Source organism: Ascaphus truei, chromosome 4 (assembly GCF_040206685.1).
Source record: "Ascaphus truei isolate aAscTru1 chromosome 4, aAscTru1.hap1, whole genome shotgun sequence".
Lineage (NCBI taxonomy): Eukaryota > Metazoa > Chordata > Amphibia > Anura > Ascaphidae > Ascaphus > Ascaphus truei.
In genome coordinates, this window is record NC_134486.1 from 122,047,459 (window position 1) to 122,067,850 (window position 20,392).

The window sequence follows — 20,392 nt, forward strand, 5'->3', positions numbered from 1 at the left end:
AAGGCCTATATCCAGTTGCTGCTAATGACTGGGTTTTATTGTGCAACAGGAAAATATATCATCATGATTAAAGTTTCAGCCTCTAAAGCAAAGGATCTTGACTCAACCCAACATACATATACTTATATATTTGACACATATACAGTATATAGTCTGCGGCATTCACAGCTAGAAAAGCTTGCCTGGGTGCACCAGAGACGGAAATGGATAGTCAAAAAGTAGAAACAACTCACAGGACTTGAAGAAAATGCAAAACAGTACATTTAATTTAACGCTTTGGCTTATACATAAGCCTCTCTCAAGAATATATATATATAGTAACTTATTAATATATATAACTTATAAGCGAAACGCAGCCCAAACCACAAACCTGAATCTCATCCTGGGAGTACCCACATAGCCCACAATTTTCAATTTGGCCCAGTATCTGAAGAGGAGATTACATAAGCGCTCCTCAAATTAAAACTAAGCAGCCAATGTGGACCTGACTTACTACAATCTAGGTTACTACGACTTGGTGCCCCAGCCATTGCCAAACCAATTGCTTCCATAGTCAACTCTATCCTGTCTGCAGGCCATATCCCTAAGACCTGGAAAACTGCCAGAGTTGTCCCAAACTTCAAAAGTGGGGACAAAAACACTGTCTCAAACTACAGGCCAATCTCACATCTCCCAATCCTATCCAAAGTCATGGAAAAATGTGTCCACTCCCAATTAAGCGATTTCTATACCAAGACAAATTTCCCTAGCCAATTCCAATCTGGCTTTCGCCCCAAACACTCCACCGTCACTACCCTGCTAAAAGTTTGCAATGAAATCCAGTGTGGAATGGAACGGGGACAACTCACTGGTGCAGTATTCCTAGATTTTGCAAAGGCTGTTGATACTGTTGGTCATGCTATCCTGCTTAACAAACTCCAGAGCTCTGGAATAGAGAAGCATGCTTTAAACTGGTTTCAGTCCTACCTATCAGGTAGATCCCAACATGTGTCCATCTCAGGCTCTAACTCATATGCACACAGCCATAGCCTCTCTGACCTTCAACACATACTTCAGTCTGACTTTTTGAGACTTGAAAACTGTATTTCCCACAACAAAGTGTTTTTAAACACTGACACGACTGTAAAAATGGTATTTGGGACCATGATGAAATTTTTAAAGCTTCCAGCGACTGAGCTCCAGATTAGAACCAACGGTAACACCACCCTAACCCCTGTCACTAGTTTTAAATACCTGGGCATATGGTTTGACTCCCACTTAACATTCGGGATGCACATTGATACCCTGACAACCAAGACCTATGCCAAACTAGGGGTACTTTACAGGAACAAATCCTTAATAAGTCTCCTGGTCAGAAAGCATATCGCACAGCAGATGCTAATGCCAATTATTGACTATGGGGACATAGTATATGGCTCGGCACCTCAAACACACCTTAGCAAACTTGACACCCTCTACAATTCAATTTGTCGTTTTGTTCTCCAATGCAACTACAACACACATCACTGCGAAATGCTCAAAGAACTAGATTGGTCATCAATAGAGTCTAGGCGCTAAGTTCACCTTTCCTGTCTTGCCTTTAAATTCTTCATGGGCAAGCTACCCAGCTATCTGAACAAGCTCCTCACCCCTACCACTTGCAGCACTTATCACTCGAGATCAGACTCCAAAAGACTGTTCATGGTCCCAAGGCTCAACAAAGTATCCGGACGTTCCTCCTTCCCCTACCGTGCACCCAAAACTGGAACAACCTACCAGAGACTCTCACATCCACCACCAGTTTAAGTTCTTTCAAATCTAAGGCTGTCTCACATTTTAATCTGGTCTGTAACTGTTTCATACGCCCATAATATATATTTTTTTTAACTGTGCACGCAATGTCTTGTATATAATGTATACCCTGTTCATTTATGTAACTGTATTTGTAACCATGTATTATTTGTTTTACTCTGTGCCCAGGACATACTTGAAAACGAGAGGTAACTCTCAATGTATTACTTCCTCGTAAAATATTTTATAAATAAATAAATATACACATATATACAAGAAAAGATAATTAAGTGCGCAAAATGTAACAAAATAGGTGTTAGAAGGTAACAATAAATGCTGCCACAGTGCACAAACTATACACAATACTTAAGGGTAAAAAGGGAAAGAGAAAACCACAGGCATGGATATAGTTAAAAATTGACTATGATTAAGTCAATACATAGGGACACGACGACGATTGTATCAATAGTAAGATGACCAAGTTGATGACGGTCCTATTAAATAATCAGAGAAGCAGGTATGGTGAAGTACGTTTGTATTGAGCTACAACGCAAAACTTCCACTTGGTCTCAATGCAAATATAGACTTGGGAGCTTTCTTGTTGTAAAGCACCCTACAAGTCTGCTGTGATTTCATAATATTTGACTCACAACTATCTACAAATTGTCTTGTCATCCTGATGCACAAAATATAAATGTATTGATGAATTTACCCAGTTCTGTCTCCCGCATACCTTTTCTCTTATTTAAATTTGTTACTCATTTGTGTTGACATTTTTTGTACTTATTTTAAAATATTTTATTGTATATTATTGTGTCTATTTTATAATATAATGTATTACAATCATGTTACTTTGTATTTCCTGTATTTACTTTGGTTAAATTGTACTGTTGTCCAGTTCAATCGTAATTTTAAGTATTTGCAGTGCAAGTCATTATTGGTCAGCCAATTAGCCTATCAGTGGTTGGGCTCACCTATAGAAGATTTGCATTTTTTACGTAATTTTATACCCCCTGATGAAGTCTTTCTATAAGATGAAACGCGTAGGGCTGAAGCTATTATGATTGAGTTGGTATAGCCTTCCATCTATATCTCCTAACAGTGTCTTTAAAGTCAGCTTTGACAAAGTGACGGTGAAAAAAAGGCGCTAAACACTAAAAGTGATAATTAATAGTGACCATATGCAATATATGACTTTATATTATCGTGCAAGAAAAATAGTGACACTTAATGTGCATATAATAGTGAAATAAATAAATGTTGTGACTCCCTGCTCAGACCCACTGGTGGGGTTTGTCTTCACTCGTCCCCAAAATGTAGAATACGCATCACAAAATCCAGGGGGAGCATGTACGGAGAAAAACAACAATCTAAGTGTAAAATGTAATTTAAGTGAATGAAATTCAAAGTATTCTTGGCTCTTCTTTGCAGCCTACTCACAAAATTTCAGTAGTTTGAGGGCAACAACAGTACAACTTGGTGGAAGTGTTTCTCAGGTATTAGGTGAGGATGTGCTCCATGTCAATATCCAGCAGAGTGTGGAGATACAAAAAAACTAAATGCCTCCAAGAAATGCCTCCATAGTGCAGATCAGTTAAATAAAAAGTATACATTTTATAGCACTTCAAAAATTCGCACTTACAATAAAACAATATAAAAACAGCATGTATCACTCAAATGTGGAAAGAAGGATGGATCAACCGGTGTTGGGGCTCACCACACTGCCTCCGTTCAACGCTCACTGTGTCTGATGGGGGCTCCGCATACAGCTTACTGTCTCCCGATCCCCAGCCAAGAGTCAGTTCCGTCGCGGTCCCTCGGATACTGCGTCACTTCCTGTTCCGGCTCTCGTGGTTGTGGATACTTCCCAAACTCCCGGTTTCTCTTCCTCTGGGCATTCTCACTCTACGCGTTTCGCCAAATAGAATGTATGTCTTCCTCAGGAGTGTGACGCCCCTTCTCAGAATGTGACTTTATATACCCTACTTTAATTAAAACAATATACTTGTCTGCAATGGATGTCCAGGGTCACCTGGTTTCGATTTGTATTCACATTATTGAATTCATTTACTATAACACGTTAGGTCTAATCAGTTCTTAGAGATAGGGACACTTCATTAGTATTATACAATTATACTTCCTATATACCCCATAAAATAGGAAACCACTATTAACATAGAAAAAAGAAGAGGGGAAATGGGAGGAATCAATTGCCTCAATAAAAACGCAATGTTGATTCCAAAAAACGGCTTTTGTGCAACAATGTGGATACAACTTTCAATTTGATTTTTAGGTGCCTCAACACCAATATGAATAACATTTATACACTTATCATAAGTAATATGTTCTTTATATAATGCATCCCTTACCTATCGAATACACAGATCTACTAAACTGCATCATCACACACAAGGTTTGCAGTTTAGTAGATCTGTGTAATAGATAGGCAAGGGATGCATTATAGAAAGAACATACTGTATTACTTATAAGTGTATAAATGTTATTCATATTGGTGTTGAGGCACCTAAAAATCAAATTGAAAGTTTTGGTTGGGTAGTATCCACAACCACGAGAGCCGGAACCGGAAGTGACGCAGTATCCGAGGGACCGCGACGGAACTGACTCTTGGCTGGTGATCGGGAGACAGTAAGCTGTATGCGGAGCCCCCATCAGTCACAGTGAGCGTTGAACGTTGAACGGAGGCAGTGTGGTGAGCCCCAACACCGGTTGATCCATCCTTTTCCCAATTGAGTGATACATGCTGTTTTTATATTGTTTTATTGTAAGTGCGAATTTTTTGAAGTGCTATAAAATTTATACTTTTTACTTAACTGATCTGCACTATGGAGGCATTTCTTTGGAGGCATTTAGTTTTTTTGCATCTCCACACTCTGATGGATATTGACATGGAGCATATCCTCACCTGATACCCGATAAACACTTCCACCAAGTTGTACTGTTGGTGCCCTCAAACCACTGAAATTTTGTGAGTAGGCTGCACAGAAGAGCCAAGAATACTTTGAATTTCATTCACTTAAATTACAGTTTACACTTAGATTTTTGTTTTTCTCCGTACATGCTCCCCCTGGATTTTGTGAAGCGTTTAAAGTCAGCTTTACATAGCATTTATTGGTGCCATACAGCTGGCCATTGCTCCCCTTCGTTATTACAAATGGACTTCAGACTCGCGTCTGACGTCATCCTCGCGATCACCGCGAGAGTTGGAGAGTGGAGAGTAAGAGATTGGAGGCGGCAGCATCTATGTTTGGAGTCAACCCGGCATCCTGGCGTTCCATGTGGAGTCCGGTCGAGACTGAGAACCAACACTGCAGCTCGCAGAGGACTTTGTTTCCTACATGCCCTAATGCTATATATATACATATACACACACACACACACACACACACAGGGCTCGACAAACTAGGGCAAAACCCACTCACACCCCTCCCCAAATGTAACTCCCTTATTTGGCCATTACCCTTCAGGACCTGCAGGGTAAACATTACAATTTGCAGGGGAGAAGACGGAGATCACCGTGTGTGTGTGTGTGTGTGGGTGTGTGTGTGTGTGTGTGTGTGTGTGTGTGTGTGTGTGTGTTCATACATTTTGTCTGTGTATATGTATGAACACACACACACACACACACACACACACACACACACACAAAATGTATTTATGTATAATACAGAAAAACAACATAGTATGAATTATTTATTTTGATGCTCCGCTGCACACTATGTAACAATATACACAGAATGTGGAAGGCATCTCTGTTTTATGCTAGTGTAAGTTACATTCTATGCATATGTTATAACAACATCTATACAGCCACCACTCCAGCAGCCATCTTAGAAGAAAGAGAATGCGCTCCTCTTAAAAAAAAAAAGAATATTTCTTCAAAACCAGGGAAGCGGGATATTTTACAGAGAAACCCCATGATTAAGACTCCTACCAAAAAAAAAAAAAGTCAATGGAAGGTACAGCAGCATTAGAAAGAGCTACAAAACCCTAAGCCAATGCTGGTAGTCATTTGTTTTAGGTAAATGGCAGTCCCTGTTTATGAATAGGTTCCTTTGGCCCCAATTCATTAAAGCCACTAACATTACTACTCACGGATTCCCAATGAATAAGAAAAACAAACATAAAAAGCAGCAGCATAACGCTTTAAAGATGCTGAACGGCCTACAGATGTCTTAGGGCGACTGAGTGACCAGGCATTGTAACAGCCAACACAGCATTGCAATGGTGCATTACTGCACAGTGTCATCTAACAGTCCACATCTTCTAACATTCCCCCGGGTAAAGAGTGCAGAGAACAGACAGGATCAGAATATACTGCATGGAGGTGGAGGCATTACTCCTGGAGCAGATGTCATTGATAGAAAGGAAAGTGACTAGGAAGGTAAGGAAGGAAATGTTTAGCCCCAGCGGACTCTGTCGATGCCACAGCTCCTCGTTACCTTTAGCCAGGCATTGCTGTGGGAAAAAAGTGCTGTCACCTTGGTCTCTACTGTGAAAAAACATACAATTGAGCTATAGTAACAAAGAATGTGAATGTTTCTAGGAGTTCATTGCACATGCATATTGCAGCATACAGAGCACAACATACCATTTAAGAATACATTATTACTGTCATAAATCGCCACCGTTTCTGCCCAAACTGGCATGTTGCATTCAAGGCATTGTGTTAAGAAATGCTATATTTGCACAATAATAACACCCGCTACTGAGCAATGCCAACTTGGGCTGGGGCCATGGTGCCACAGACCCCTGTGCGATCAGACTGCCATAAGGCAGTGCTCGCGTCCATGCGGCGTGCGGGGCGAAAGCGGGAGAGGGCGCGCGTTGCGCAATAAAATCAGTTGAAACTGATTTCTTGGTGCGACAGGCCGGTCACGTGAGCGGTTCGCCCAATGAGGGCGAACCAGCTCCGTGACGCCACTAGGCACGCCTCCAGGCACGCCCCTCCCCCCCCCCCCACAGCCAGGGAAAGCACCCGCTTCACGCGGGTCACTTCCCAGCCTCCGCGCAGGGGTGAAGGCACCATGGCTCCAGCCTTAGGTAGCAAAGACGCCTCATTTTAGCAGACCATTGCATCATAATATTAAGAAAGTGCCGATGGTGAGGGATTGGTATCTTGTTAACTCAATATAGGGGTACATTCGGAGTATAAAGAAGTGGCCATTTGGGTTGTTTTCAACCGAGTTTCCCCACTCAACAACAAAGGTGAGAATCTGGCTAACACACTGTTAATGCTGCATTAACCGTCCCTCACAGATGCGTTAACTGCAGGAATGGAAGCAAAAGCATTTTAAAGCAGAAGTCCTCGCTTATCACCATTTCTTTCTGTTTGTACAGTATATATTGTTTACTAAGGTAACCTGAGGCGCTAGAGATTAAGAAAACAATAGTTTTAATGTCAATGTTTTATTTTAATAGTAACATTCGGCATCTACAAAATCTATTCAAATATGTGCTAATCAACAAAACAGGACTGAAACCAGCAATATTACATAATTACAATATTAGAAAAGTGAATCCATAAAAAAAATAAAAATCTAAATAAATACTTTATGGATATATTTATTAGGACTAATTTTGATACTCCTCTTAAAATAATCAATCCCTTAACAGGGAATTATAAAGATCCCCGATTATGTATGCAATCCTCCTTTACAGAACTGTCTAAAACAGAATTAGTTGTTTGTAATACCGTTTTTAACTGGATTGGGTGTATTATTAATGTCAGTTTACTTTGGTCCTGTAAATGTAGCGTGAAAAAAAAAATCATAAGAGGACATGTTGCTATCCTCACCGCATGACACCTAATTACAGTAACACACAAGTAGACAAATCTTTTTGTTGGTCCATATGTTGTCTGTAATTAACAGTAAAGGCTACTTTCTCCCTCATCAAAAGCAACGCCAAGGGTGAATTCATATAGGACACGAGTGCAGACTGACCCACACTGCACGGTCATAAATACAGCAAAGTGGATTATTTCTCCATAGCTACTGGATCCTTGGCCGAGGAAATCAAATTCACACCTTTAAAGCAGAAGACGTGTACTGTAGGTGTTTTGGGGTTATTTGATCATAGAGAAGCAGTAAAGAAGGAAACGTCGCTGCAAAACTCAAAACTGAATTCCCAACAAGAAGTCATTCTTTGGAAGTACATAAAGTAAGTGGCTACAACGAGACACAAAAAAAAGTTATAGTGGGTAAAAACAAGTGACAAATAAACCTCCACCGTACAGTGTACTGTATATAACAAATAAAAATACCACTTGTTGAGGGTTGTCACTTTTTTTACTCATCATACATTTTTTTTGTCTGGTTGTAGCAACTTCCAGCCTCACATTGCAAAGCCAATATAACCATCCTCACTCACCGTGATGAGAGCCCAAAGGTTGAAACAGCTGTCTGTGAGTAGGTGTACTGGCTATGCACTTCTTTAACCCAGACTGAGCTGAAAAAGCTGTGTGATATGGCAGCCATAAGCTCATAGGGGTCCATGTTAAAATAGACAAGAAGCATAAAAGGCGACCGTGTACTCTATTGTATGTAATTACCCAGAATCCCTGGCTGCAGTGGATTCTGGATAGGGATTGTATGCTGACAGATAATGGTATAAGGCAGAGTTGCAGACCTATCTGAGACATGCAAATACAAGTGGTATTTTTATTTACAGTATACAATCCACAATGCTAAACGGGCTACATCAAATCCACTCTCTGTTCGACACTGTTCTCTTTTCAAGTGTCAAAGACAGTACAGTACCTACTAGGAACAAGGTTGTGTAAACATCTCAAATTTCAAATTGATCAAATGGTCCTAATTACCAAACTGATGCAAAAAGCAGCACTAGAATTGATCAGTGAAAAAAAAAAAAAAAGAAGTTCAAGTGAAAGAACAATAAGGTTTGGTTGGACGGTCCATGCAGTGCTGTATTTTCTGCACCAATAGTATTAAACAGTGTGGAGACTATCATAGTCTGGTAAATTCCCCGCATCACAGAGAGGGAGGGTGGTAGCCACAAGCAAAACAAACACTACACTTTTCTTTGCCTTGATACATAGAACGTCGAGTGTCTATTGAATATTAAAGCAGGCGTACCCTTCCCATCATATGGATAGCAAAGAATTAGTCTAAGTTCTTTCAAAACTAAAGCGGTCACACATTTTTATCTGGTCTGCAACTGTTACATACGCCTATAATATATATTATCTTTAACTGTGCATGCAATGTCTTGTATATTATGTATACAGCAAGGCCCCGCTTTTCGGCGATCCACCGATACGGCGGTACCGAGAAGGGGGCCGTTATGTCTTCCATGTACCGAGAACGGGCCGGTCCGGGGCCGCGCATGCGTAGAATGGGGTTTTTGCCGATGTTGTGCATGCGTAGAACGGCGCATTGCCAATCTGCGCATGCGCACATAACGAAAATCGCTGGTTCCGCTTTCCGGCGGGTCCTTAGAATGGAACCCACCGCATGACTGGGGCACTCCTGTACCCTGTTCACTTATGTAACTATGTATTTGTAATAGGGTAAGGGGAGCTGCACACCACATAGAAAAAAGTAAAGATACTTGCAATTCACCGGTGCTCCTGGTTCAGGGATATCGGTCTAAAAATCCAGTATATAGAGAAAAAGAATGATCCAGGGCAACTTCGGATTTTCTTAATGAAATTAAACAGTACAAAACACAACGTTTCATCCTTCAAGAGGACTTTCTCAAGTCACTTGAGAAAGTCCTCTTGAAGGATGAAACGTTGTGCTTTGTACTGTTTACAGTAATTTCATTAAGAAAATCCGAAGTTGCCCTGGATCATTCTTTTTCACTATGTATTTGTAACCATGTATTATTGGTGATCATAACTCTATACCCAGGATTTATTTGAAAACGAGAGGTGACTCAATGTATTACTTCCTGGCAAAACATTTTATAAATAAATAAAATACATTTCTTATTATCCTTCACTAGTGTAAGACTAAACATCCTCTCTCAAACAGCTTCATTTACATTTATTTCGGTTTTTTTTCTATATAGATTGTGGGTTTCGGTCGGCTTCCAAGTTTGCTATTTTTAAACCAGTGCCAGTTTAACCTCTGGGTTTTTGCTGACAACAAATGAAATATTTCTCCGTGCAGAAAACACTGCCAATTTGCATCAATAATGAAAGGAAGCCAAAAATAAAAAAATACAGCTATCAGAATCTTGCCTGTGCCAGAATGCATTAACAATGGAAATGCACAGCGCATAGGAATGGCTTTGGGATTTTCACGCCACGGGCCAAAAAGCAAAGTGAGTGCGTGACAGAGGTGACGGGTTTAAGCTCCAGAGACATGAGGGCAGTTTGCAAGACCCAGAAGCAACATCCAGTCAGCAAATGAGGTGACAGGTCATGGTATCCTCCGGATTGGAAAACTATGTGCAGCCAGAAAGGGGGAAAATTGCAGTATTAGCAAGAAAGAAGCGACATGCAACCCGAATGCAGTATTGTTGCCTTGGGCCTCTTCAACTTAGATTCAGGCCTATTTTGTGCAACTGTAATCTTTTAAAAAGAGGCAAGGCAGCAGTTTAATTTTATTTAAATATTTATATATATACACCATTTTTTTGCCAATATATATGCAGACTTTGATTACCTTTATTGGAAATGAATTACCTAAGCTGCAGATCGATCAGCTCTCCCGTGATCGATCAGCAAAATCTGGTTAACCTGGGTTCACTAAATGGCTGCCTTTCCGTTTCAAATCAATCCTTCAGTCAGTGTAACTCAGCAGCTACAATGTATCACTAAAGTAACATTATCTATTGTTACAGTTTGCAGCTCAAACTGATGGGAATATTGGCAATCAATTATCACAACCAGTAAAGTGTTTGAAAGTGAATGTAGGATATTGCTCAGATTTCTCCTTTAAAGCTGCAGTTCAAGCTACCATTTTTTTTTAAATATATATGTTTTTTCCCCATTCAATATGTGCATCAATACTATCTGCACACTGACAAGTGATTAGCTAAGCTGCAGATCCATCCGTTCTCCTGTAATCAATCGCTTGCTCAGGGTTATTTAATTCGGTTCTTGCACAGCATTCTGGGCAATGTAGTCCTGGAATATGATTGACTGGGTAGTTACTAGATACAATTGGTTCACTGCTAGAGAGAGTGTGGGGCTCAAGAGCCAGAGCCTATCCGAAGGGGAAGCGGGCTGCCACTTTGGAAATGCTTCTTAGATTAGAAACATTAAAAATGTCTTTAAAACACTTTTTTTTTCATAGTACAAAAGTGAATAAAAAAAAAAAACAAACACATGTAGGATATTGCTTGAACTGCTGCTTTAATATAAAATATGTATATATGTTTTTTATTTACGTTTGTTTTACCCCCCCTTCCCTCTTCCTGTGCAGGTGTATTCCCAGTGGATTAGGAACAAGTCACCAATGCATGTGCATGACTTCTTATGAAATGAAAAGCCTACATGACCTGAGACCAGAGGTCAGGAAGCAACAGGCATTAAGGTGGCCATTTTGTGTTCAGCTAGCGAGAGTACAACCATTTTAATAAAAGAATAAAACGTTGGCACTAGAAATGTCATTAAATAAAACAAAAAATAGAGGAATGTCACTAGCTATACTGCTACGGCAGGGAATTAACATAAATGCGTATATTTCAACTTAGTCATTCCGACCAAGTACTTCATAGTGAAATACTAATTAATTTGAACGCCATACCTGCCTTGCACTCACAATGCTAATTATTGCTTTGTGGATGTTAATTTTTAGGTGTATAATCTGCAACCAGAGGTGCCTACAGAGACGGCAGGATGGTAACAAAACTGCCATGTCAATTAATAAATTTTCCTGTTTTTTATTGCTATACAGGATTGCGCCTTTTTTCTTTCTTCTATTTAATTAGGATAGGCATATCCTCATTAGGGCTACAACCTGCTAGCTCATTTCACCTGGTCAGTACATTTATTAGTCACCCATTTACTCACTTATAATATTTCATTTGTGCTAGTCCTAGCGCTGATTTTTTTTCTGTGTATGTATGTATGTATGTATGTATGTATGTATGTATGTATGTATGTATGTATGTATGTATGTATGTATATACTCCACTTGCAAGTAGAACAAATTGGGTGCTTGTCCCATAAAGCAATAATAAACCATACGATACCGTTTGAAGCACGAGATCAGGAGACAGCACTCTGGTAAGTTTGATCACAAGTTCTTTGTATTGAAAAAAAGACACAGAAACCGACGTTTGTGTCTTTTTTCAATACAAAGAACTTGTGATCAAACTTACCAGAGTGCTGTCTCCTGATCTCGTGCTTCAAACGGTATCGTATGATGTGTATATATATATATATAAATATATATATATATATACACACACACACACACACACACACACACACACACACACACACACACACACACACAATTTAGATTGTGGTGGGTGAAAAGGTGTCTATAAACCCTCCACCGCATAGCACAGAGGTGAGCAAACTGGGGGGCGCTGAATTTTTGTGCGCCTCTGTAACCTACTTACCGGGATTCAGTAGATTGTTGTGCCATGGCAACGCGGCGTCGGGCCATGTGATGTGACGTCATCGCCCGGCATCAATTGACACCGGTCAAAAAGTGGCAGGCAGGGGAGGCATAGCTCCAAAAATTTGCGCTACCCTGGTATAGCATATACAAATATTACTTGTGAGCACATTCACATATCTTTATCTTAGACAGGTTTGCAACCCTGCTTTTTGCCATTATCCCCTAGCAAAGAGTGCTTCCACTGCAGCAAGGGATTCTGGGAAATGACATGAAAATGAGCACACAGTGCCACCTTTTGTCTTAAGTGGCAATGTGTTCTCATTTGCTTGATAATCCAAATAGGCATGGGTCTAGTCCCATAAATAATGTAAAGAGTACGTTACCATCCAGCAGCATATACACATATACACATACATACATATACACATACATACACACACACACACACATACACAAGAAAAAACACAGCATTTGGTCGGGGGTATAAAAGCGATGAGCTTTAAAAGCTACACTTCCCTGGAAAACAAACACGGCAGCTTGTTCAAATTTAAAATAGATTATTTATTTAGTATTACATGCTCCATAAATCACCAAGCCCCAGATAGCATAAAAGGTGTAATCTCTTACAGCAAGCGAAAAGTGCTGTGTGCCAAGTCCAGTCTTTTCTTTAATGGCAAGCTGTGTTATTATTAGATGTAGTAATAGTTTGTTTTTACATTGTGCTACAAGTGTATGATAGAAGTGAATAGACGGAGAGGCCTACTGGCAAAAACACTATCTTTGCAGTGGGAGAACCAGACTCCGTATCCAGTGCCAAACTTATTGTGACCGTGGCAAGTCAACTTATTTCCCTGTGCTTCAAGTACCCCAAAAATGTTTTATGTCATTGCGCGTATGTCCGCAGGACACTGATGTGTACACAAACAATTTCATTCAAGAACACAAACAAGATCATTCATCAATAGAAACGTTGGTTTACAGATGTGGCAAACACTATTGCACCCGTTAGCGCAGAAATGTATCTCAACAAATACCTTTGTTCCACTGAAAACAATGGTAACTGGAAATATTTTCTGCATTATTTCTTGCATTCCCATGGGTAATAACGCCTGTTACATCTGTACGTCTTCGGTAGCGGCAAAAGACCAAGAGCGAGTCCGCCATCATTGTAAAGAGGGAAGGCGGTAGCAGCAAATAACCTACTACTGATGAGATTTGTGTTCCTTCTATGAATAGTATCTACCCAGTTTGGGATCTTGAGGAGGCAATGTACGTACAGTACATGGTTTAGTGACTGATTTCACCTACTCTTTGTTTGTTTTTTAATCTGGTCCGTGGCTATAAATACTCCTCTCTTAGCTTGAAGGCAAGAGGTAAGGTGCATGCCTTTCTTTCAATTTCCCTAAGGTTTTAGGTGTCATAATTGTATGTTTGATATATTATGTGTTGGTATTTAATAGAAATGGTTTAATATGGTGTGATGTAAATGATGTGCTGTGGCCTTTACCAACATATATGGGTCTTGGTCTTTCTTGTCTTTTGGGGGTTTGGCGAATAGCTCTATGGGAGTAATTATTGAATTCAGTGTGTGGCGGTTGTGGTAAGGTTGGATTTTTAGTTTAAACAAGTCAAAACATAAATAACTACCTCAACCGGAAGATATTGAAATCCTAATGTGAACATTTTTAATGATCAGTAACTAGTGTCAGAAAAATGATGAGAAAATGTTTTGGGTGAGCCAAGGCCCACGGAAACCAGGAAATCATCACAGACTCAAATAAAGAGAGGGCTTTGGCCTAACCCCCCCTCGGCCTGACGACCTGGAGGAATGGGCAACTCTCTACTGAGAGCCGTGAAGACGCTTCCACTTTTCAGGGCCTACTATTCGTGGTTATCTACCATTCTTTAACATGTCCCTTAAATAACGAACATCATAGAAAATCAACATATAGTGCTTTTTCAGAGTCATTCCAAGATCACAGATTTATTTTTTTTCCTAAAGTTGTTTTTAGGAAATGACAACCGTCTCATTATCCCTACAAAAAAAGTTATATCAATATATAAACGGTGACACACTGCGTGCTCATTTGCATGTCATTACCCAGAATCCCTGGCTGCAGTGGAAGCATTGTATGCTAAGAGATAATGGAGGAAAGCAGCGTTGCCGACCTGTCTGAGACATGTAAATGTGCTCACAAGGGATATTTTTATTTGCTGTACACAGCACGGTGGAGGAGTATTTGTCCCTTTATTACTCACCATAATTTATTATCAATATACCAGAAAGCTACTGAAGGATTTTAATATATATATAAAAAAAAAAACAGTGCTTTTAGTGCTAGACATTTTATCTAAAAATGCCCAAGCTGGTAGCACTACTGCTTTCATGGTATTTTGTTTGATATTTTTGACACTCATCAGGTATTTATAGCAGAGGCGCAGCAACCCCTGGCTACAATGTAAAGCAACACCAAATGTCAAGAATGAATCAAACAACATACAGCATACAAAAAAAACAGGAAGGTCATCTCGCACATCACTGACTGACCTGAAAATTAAACCCTGGGCATAGCCACAATAAGAGCCAGGCTTACTGGTCAGCTTTGATACGGAATTACATGCATGTAAAAGCAAGTCTTCGGAAACCATTACACGTCAGAAGTTGCTCTGAGCAAGCCCTTTTGATTCAATGCAATGTGCTGCCATGCAGGATGTCCTGGCTCCGGTTAATGGAGACTAGGCACATCCCCGCTGGGTGACTTCATATATTGGCAGATCTGCCTCTGCCAGCTTACTGAAGGCATCCACCTTCAAGACAAATTTTAAAAAAGTGCAAATTCAGTTGCTAACGGCCAAGAGTAGCAGCGGGACAGGGGGGAATAGTAATGCGACTGGGAACTATTATGAAGGGCAGGAGCTTTGACATGTTGTGATGTCTTTGTCAGTGTGATCATGGGAATTGTTCACGTTATCCTGCCCATGCAGCATCACTGCAGAGGTGCTTGGTCTCCATAAAGTGTCAGTCTGTGGCCAAAAGGGATACGCTAAGTTAAGCTCTTCAGTAAAAAGGTGCATTTACTGTACTTTTAGTCACAATGGAAATAAACCCTGCCAACAAAAAGAAAAAACAATGTGTGCCTACCGTCCATCTGCATTGTCATTCCCAATAGGCTGATTTGTACAGGAAACTGAAAACACTCAGCTATAAAAAGCATAAAATGTAAATTACTGCAGGTTAAGCATGGCATACTGTATTAGTAGCCCAAATCTTCAGTGTTATCCACCAATACCACACACCCAGTGCTGTGATCTTCAATGTCTCTGCGCTTTCATTTCAAATATAATAAACTGGGTGAGAGAAGTAAACAAGCAAGGAGATTTCTACATAGCATTCTGGGGAAAAGCTATAGTGATAATGTAAAAAAGAAGATGTTTATTCTATTGGTGCCTGGCCCAGAGGTAGTCTGTCTACCTCATTTTTAACATAGGATGTGAGCATCTTTGTTAATTCAAACCATGGATGCACAAGGTCAAATGAAGGACAGTCAAATGTTTCAGTGTGATTTCTAGTCACTTTAAATTCTATTTAGAATCAGAATATATATCAAAATATGATCATCTTCAATCCAGTTTTATAAAACTATATTGCTTTGGCAGGAAAACCTTATGGACCACCTGCCATACTAATAACGGATTAAAAGATGTATACACATAAATTAATTGTCTGCTTCTCTGACATACAAGATTATATATTATATTAATATATATATATATATATATATATATATATATATATATACACACATATATATATATATCAAAGACAACACAAAAATTAAGTAGCGCTAAAGAGGATGTGAAATAACAATAATAAATGATAAATTATAATAACATATTTAAAATATTAAAATAAATTAAAATTACCACAATTTAACCTAATAACGTGATAGTGAAAAAAAAGGAAAAATCCAAAATGAATGTTCCACTCAAACAAAAAATCCAGAGAGAAATATAGTCCGAATAGAAGATCCAGGGAGCGTCTTTGCAGCTTTAAAGGGAGTGGTATAGCCAACCACTTTTGGAATCTATGAACAAAAAACAAACAAAAGCGCAAGCTCCATAGCACGTAACTGAGTAAAAAATAAGGTACATTTATTCAAAAAATCAGCAACCCATAAGAATGTGCACTTAAAGGATTTTAAACAGAACCATTCGTGGGAGAGAAATCTCTATTGTGGTCATCTGCGGTGATAGGGTGAGTCCCAGGTTTGCAGAGTGGATGTAAACAGCCCAGGTTCACCATGAACTCCTATCCCAAATTGGCAGCAAGATAAAAAGGTATCCAATGCCTGCACGTCCTTTGCTCCCTCATACAATGGTTGCTAGCACTTGAAATTACTGCCAGCCGGAGCGCAGGGAAGCCAGGGACTCCAAATACACCAACACGAATGCGATGACGTCACAGCTCAACGCGTTTCGTCACACTGCGGCGACTTCGTCAGGAGTAGTGTCTTTTGTTATTATCACTGTGGTCAGGCTTGACCATATAGAAGCTTTGCCTCCTCCGTACAGACTGTCCCTGTGCCTTAATTACCTATCTATCCAACATTATTCACGTATTACATTATTATAATTATCTTATATATAATTCACTCTTAGCACACTTTTTGCACATTACATCATTTATAATTAACGTACCAGCGCTACTATTTTTGTGTATATATAGATATATATATTAATGCAGCAGTTGGCACTTCAGTGATTCAAATAGATGTAGGTGCTTGTCCCATAAGTAATCTAATAGAGAAGCATAACCCAAAGGTAATGAAGAGACAGCACTCTGTAGTAATCCAAATTGTATATATTATATAAAACGGCACACACAAAGACCCATTATTTCAATCCTCAAAGAAGACTTGAAGAAGGTCCCTATTTGAGGACCGAAACGTTGGGTCTTTGTGTGTTGCCATTTTATACAATTTTGTATAATTTTACTACGGAGTGCTGTCTCTTCATTTCCTATGGGTTATACAGTATATATATATATATTTTTTTTTTTTTTAAACACCTGTCTGTACTTCTACAGTGTGTTTTACTGTCCAACTTTTGTGTTGCTATGTGTGATAGGCTGTGGAAGTATCATTAGAGCAGCCTTAATAATAAATCTATTCCAGGGTGTCCCAGATCTGAACCTCACTATTTATTTTTTATCTCTGGGGACCTCACGGTTCCTGAGTGTTTCTTGTCCCTTTTTGGGAAATCATTATGACCGCCTTTCAAGGCCTCACTCCGATGGGCCAATATGAGGTCGCAATATCATGAGAGATTGACCATGGTCGCTTCCTATTGGATGATCCTAGAAGCCATCTATGATTTGACAATTTAAAGACCACATAAAAAGATAAAACAGAAGAACCAGGGTGTTTCTGGAGCTAGGCATTAAAAGTGTCTCATACAAGTACAGCGTATGCCCGAAGGCCCTTATTATGTACGCTGCTCGCAATCACCGCAAACTTCCCATCACATCATCAGAAGGAAGCTATTGCCTGAGCGCTCAGGAAAGCAACTACATGATTACTAATGCCAAAGGGGCCATGGCATGGTTGAAATGAGGGATCCTCCAGAGCTGAACACTATTTTCAGCTCAGGTGGGGACCTACAGGTATTCTCCCATCCCGGGGAAACAAAATGGGTGCCAAACCAGAGGAAATGGCTTCCTGTTTATTTTAAAGATGGGGCCAGCAATCATCCAATAGAAAGTGCACTGGCCTCTCAGACTGTTAGTACTTGTAATAAGCAGGGGGGGTCCGGAGCTGAAAATAGAAAGCTCTGGAGGACCCCCTGATTCCATTCATGTTAAAAGTAAATACATTTCAATTGGGGGGGGGGGGGGGGGGGGGGATTGCTGCTTTAAATATGTTTGTATCACATCTTTGTGATTAAGAAATCTCCTCTATTTGTGGGACTTGTATGCACATTTGTTTCTCTTGCCTGAACCTAGGGGTGCCCCAGAACCACTTATTTGATTTAACTCGAAACCCCAACTTGGAATGCTAGAATGAGATGCATCTCCCCCAGATGACTGGTTCCACAGCTGTCTCCTTTTCGCCCCAGGATGTACTGTACATGGCAAATTTCACCTAAAGTGGAGGGATGGCTTTAAGAAAACAACAGTTTTGCTCAGGAGACCACATGCTTCGGTTGAGATAAAATAACCTATATATTATGTAGAAACTGGAGAGATTGCTCAACCTCAAACCTCATAACAGGCTTGATTTTCGTGGCAACCAACCAGTATGCTATTCACGTGTAAAATTAGGTGCATCTACCGTGTGCAAATTAATTGGGTTCTCAGCAAACCTGGTGTCGACCATGGTCCTTGAGAAGATGTTTGAGAACCAATGTAATAGGTGCATATTAGATTTGCCTCTTTCAGTCAATTTGATATATTGTGGTCAACACTGAAACGATTTAGTGGCCTGTGAGGACACAGATGTGACTAGTACCTACTGTACATTCATCCTCTATGGTTACCTTGTAGAGAGAGTGATAAGATGCATTACCAGTACAGGTTAAATGAAGATGACCTTGAAAAAGTGTGTGAATGAAGGAGGTTTTATATAAATATTTAAGGTATTTGATATTCAATCCTTGAGTGAACAGAAATGGAAACTGCCTCTGCTTCCCTGTCATTTAGTACTTAAAAATGCTGATGAAGATGTTGTAACAAACTGAATTCAATGCTGAATTTACAGAGAAAATCTAATACTGTATAAACAATTGTCGAAGTGGGATGATGGTTTTAGGTGATTGTTTTCACACCGATAGTCCCACTACTTTATTAAAAAAATGTACACTTGTTTCATTTTAATGTAAAGGGATTTATTTAGAACGCCAATCTCGCTCTATTTTAAAGAATAAATCTTGCTTAAACTTTTCTGAAATACAGGGGGTCTATTTAAGGCACAAGTGGAAATTTTGGGCAAATATAACTGCACGGGAATTATTTATTTATTTATTTATTTATAAAATATTTTACCAGGAAGTAATACATTGAGAGTTACCTCTCGTTTTCAAGTATGTCCTGGGCACAGAGTAAAACAAATAATACATGGTTACAAATACAGTTACATAGGAATCTTATTTATTTAAATACAACTTATATATACATACGGTACAGGTACTGGGCCCAGAATTGCTTCACTTTTGCCTTGATACATACGCCCCACAGTTCAAAGAAATTTTGCCCAATGTTATTTAAATGTGGTTGTCCCTTGAATTGGGCACAGTGCCAATAATTTTTTAAGCCCCTTTGGCTACTGAAAACAAAAGATTTGTGCAGTTATAAAGCTACTGGCAGCAAATAGTCTATCTGTGCAAAGCTCCATATTTCTATAAATAATCCTTGACACCAAGTCAAAATGGTCATCATGTGACTAAGTATAGCATACGGCACCTATACGGCACCATCTCAAAAAGGCTTTGCTTGGCCAAACGTACCCCTGTAGTAGACCAGAGGGTAGGCACATGCAGTGATTATTGTAACATTCCGTACCTCAGAACATCTACAGCACCTGAAACATTAACAATGTAATTTGTACACCGGATATGAGCAAATGGAAAATGTACAGTATGTGTGTATAAATGTACGGCTGTAAGCAGACTTACTGTCCCCGGAAACCGCAGGAAGAAAAGCGAAACGCTGAGGCTCCAGGGACAGTAAAAGCCGCAGCTGCCAGCGGATGATCCGTTCTGCCAAATGGGACCCACCACAGAAAGAATTCACGTGGGAACCGGATCACAAAGTTCCCCTGGCACAGAGTACACGGAAGTTGGCTACATCTGCATACGTTATATATTTTTCCTGTCCATGAGTTAAAAGTGTTGCTTTTATCTCTAGTTTGGATTCTAGTTGTGTTGCCTTTTATTTGGGCCCGAGAAAAAAACGGTAGGAGGAAGGCCCCTGTGGGACTGAAACGTCAGAAGGGACTGACACCCCATTATTGTTGAAAATGCACCAAGTGTACCGATTGTGTATTGTAATGCTTTTGACAAAACAA

At 39.7% G+C, this 20,392-nt stretch overlaps 1 protein-coding gene and 1 long non-coding RNA gene across 6 annotated transcripts in view; one reads left to right on the forward strand and one right to left on the reverse strand.

Moving 5' to 3' along the window:
- LOC142493066 (uncharacterized) overlaps window positions 1-11,613 on the forward strand; it is a 54,781-nt gene extending 43,168 nt beyond the window's left edge. The window contains exon 3 of the long non-coding RNA XR_012800969.1: window positions 11,184-11,613. This is a non-coding gene — a long non-coding RNA (uncharacterized LOC142493066). The remainder of the gene's footprint in view (window positions 1-11,183) is intronic.
- STXBP5 (syntaxin binding protein 5) overlaps window positions 1-20,392 on the reverse strand; it is a 485,695-nt gene that overhangs the window by 437,003 nt on the left and 28,300 nt on the right. The window lies entirely within an intron of this gene.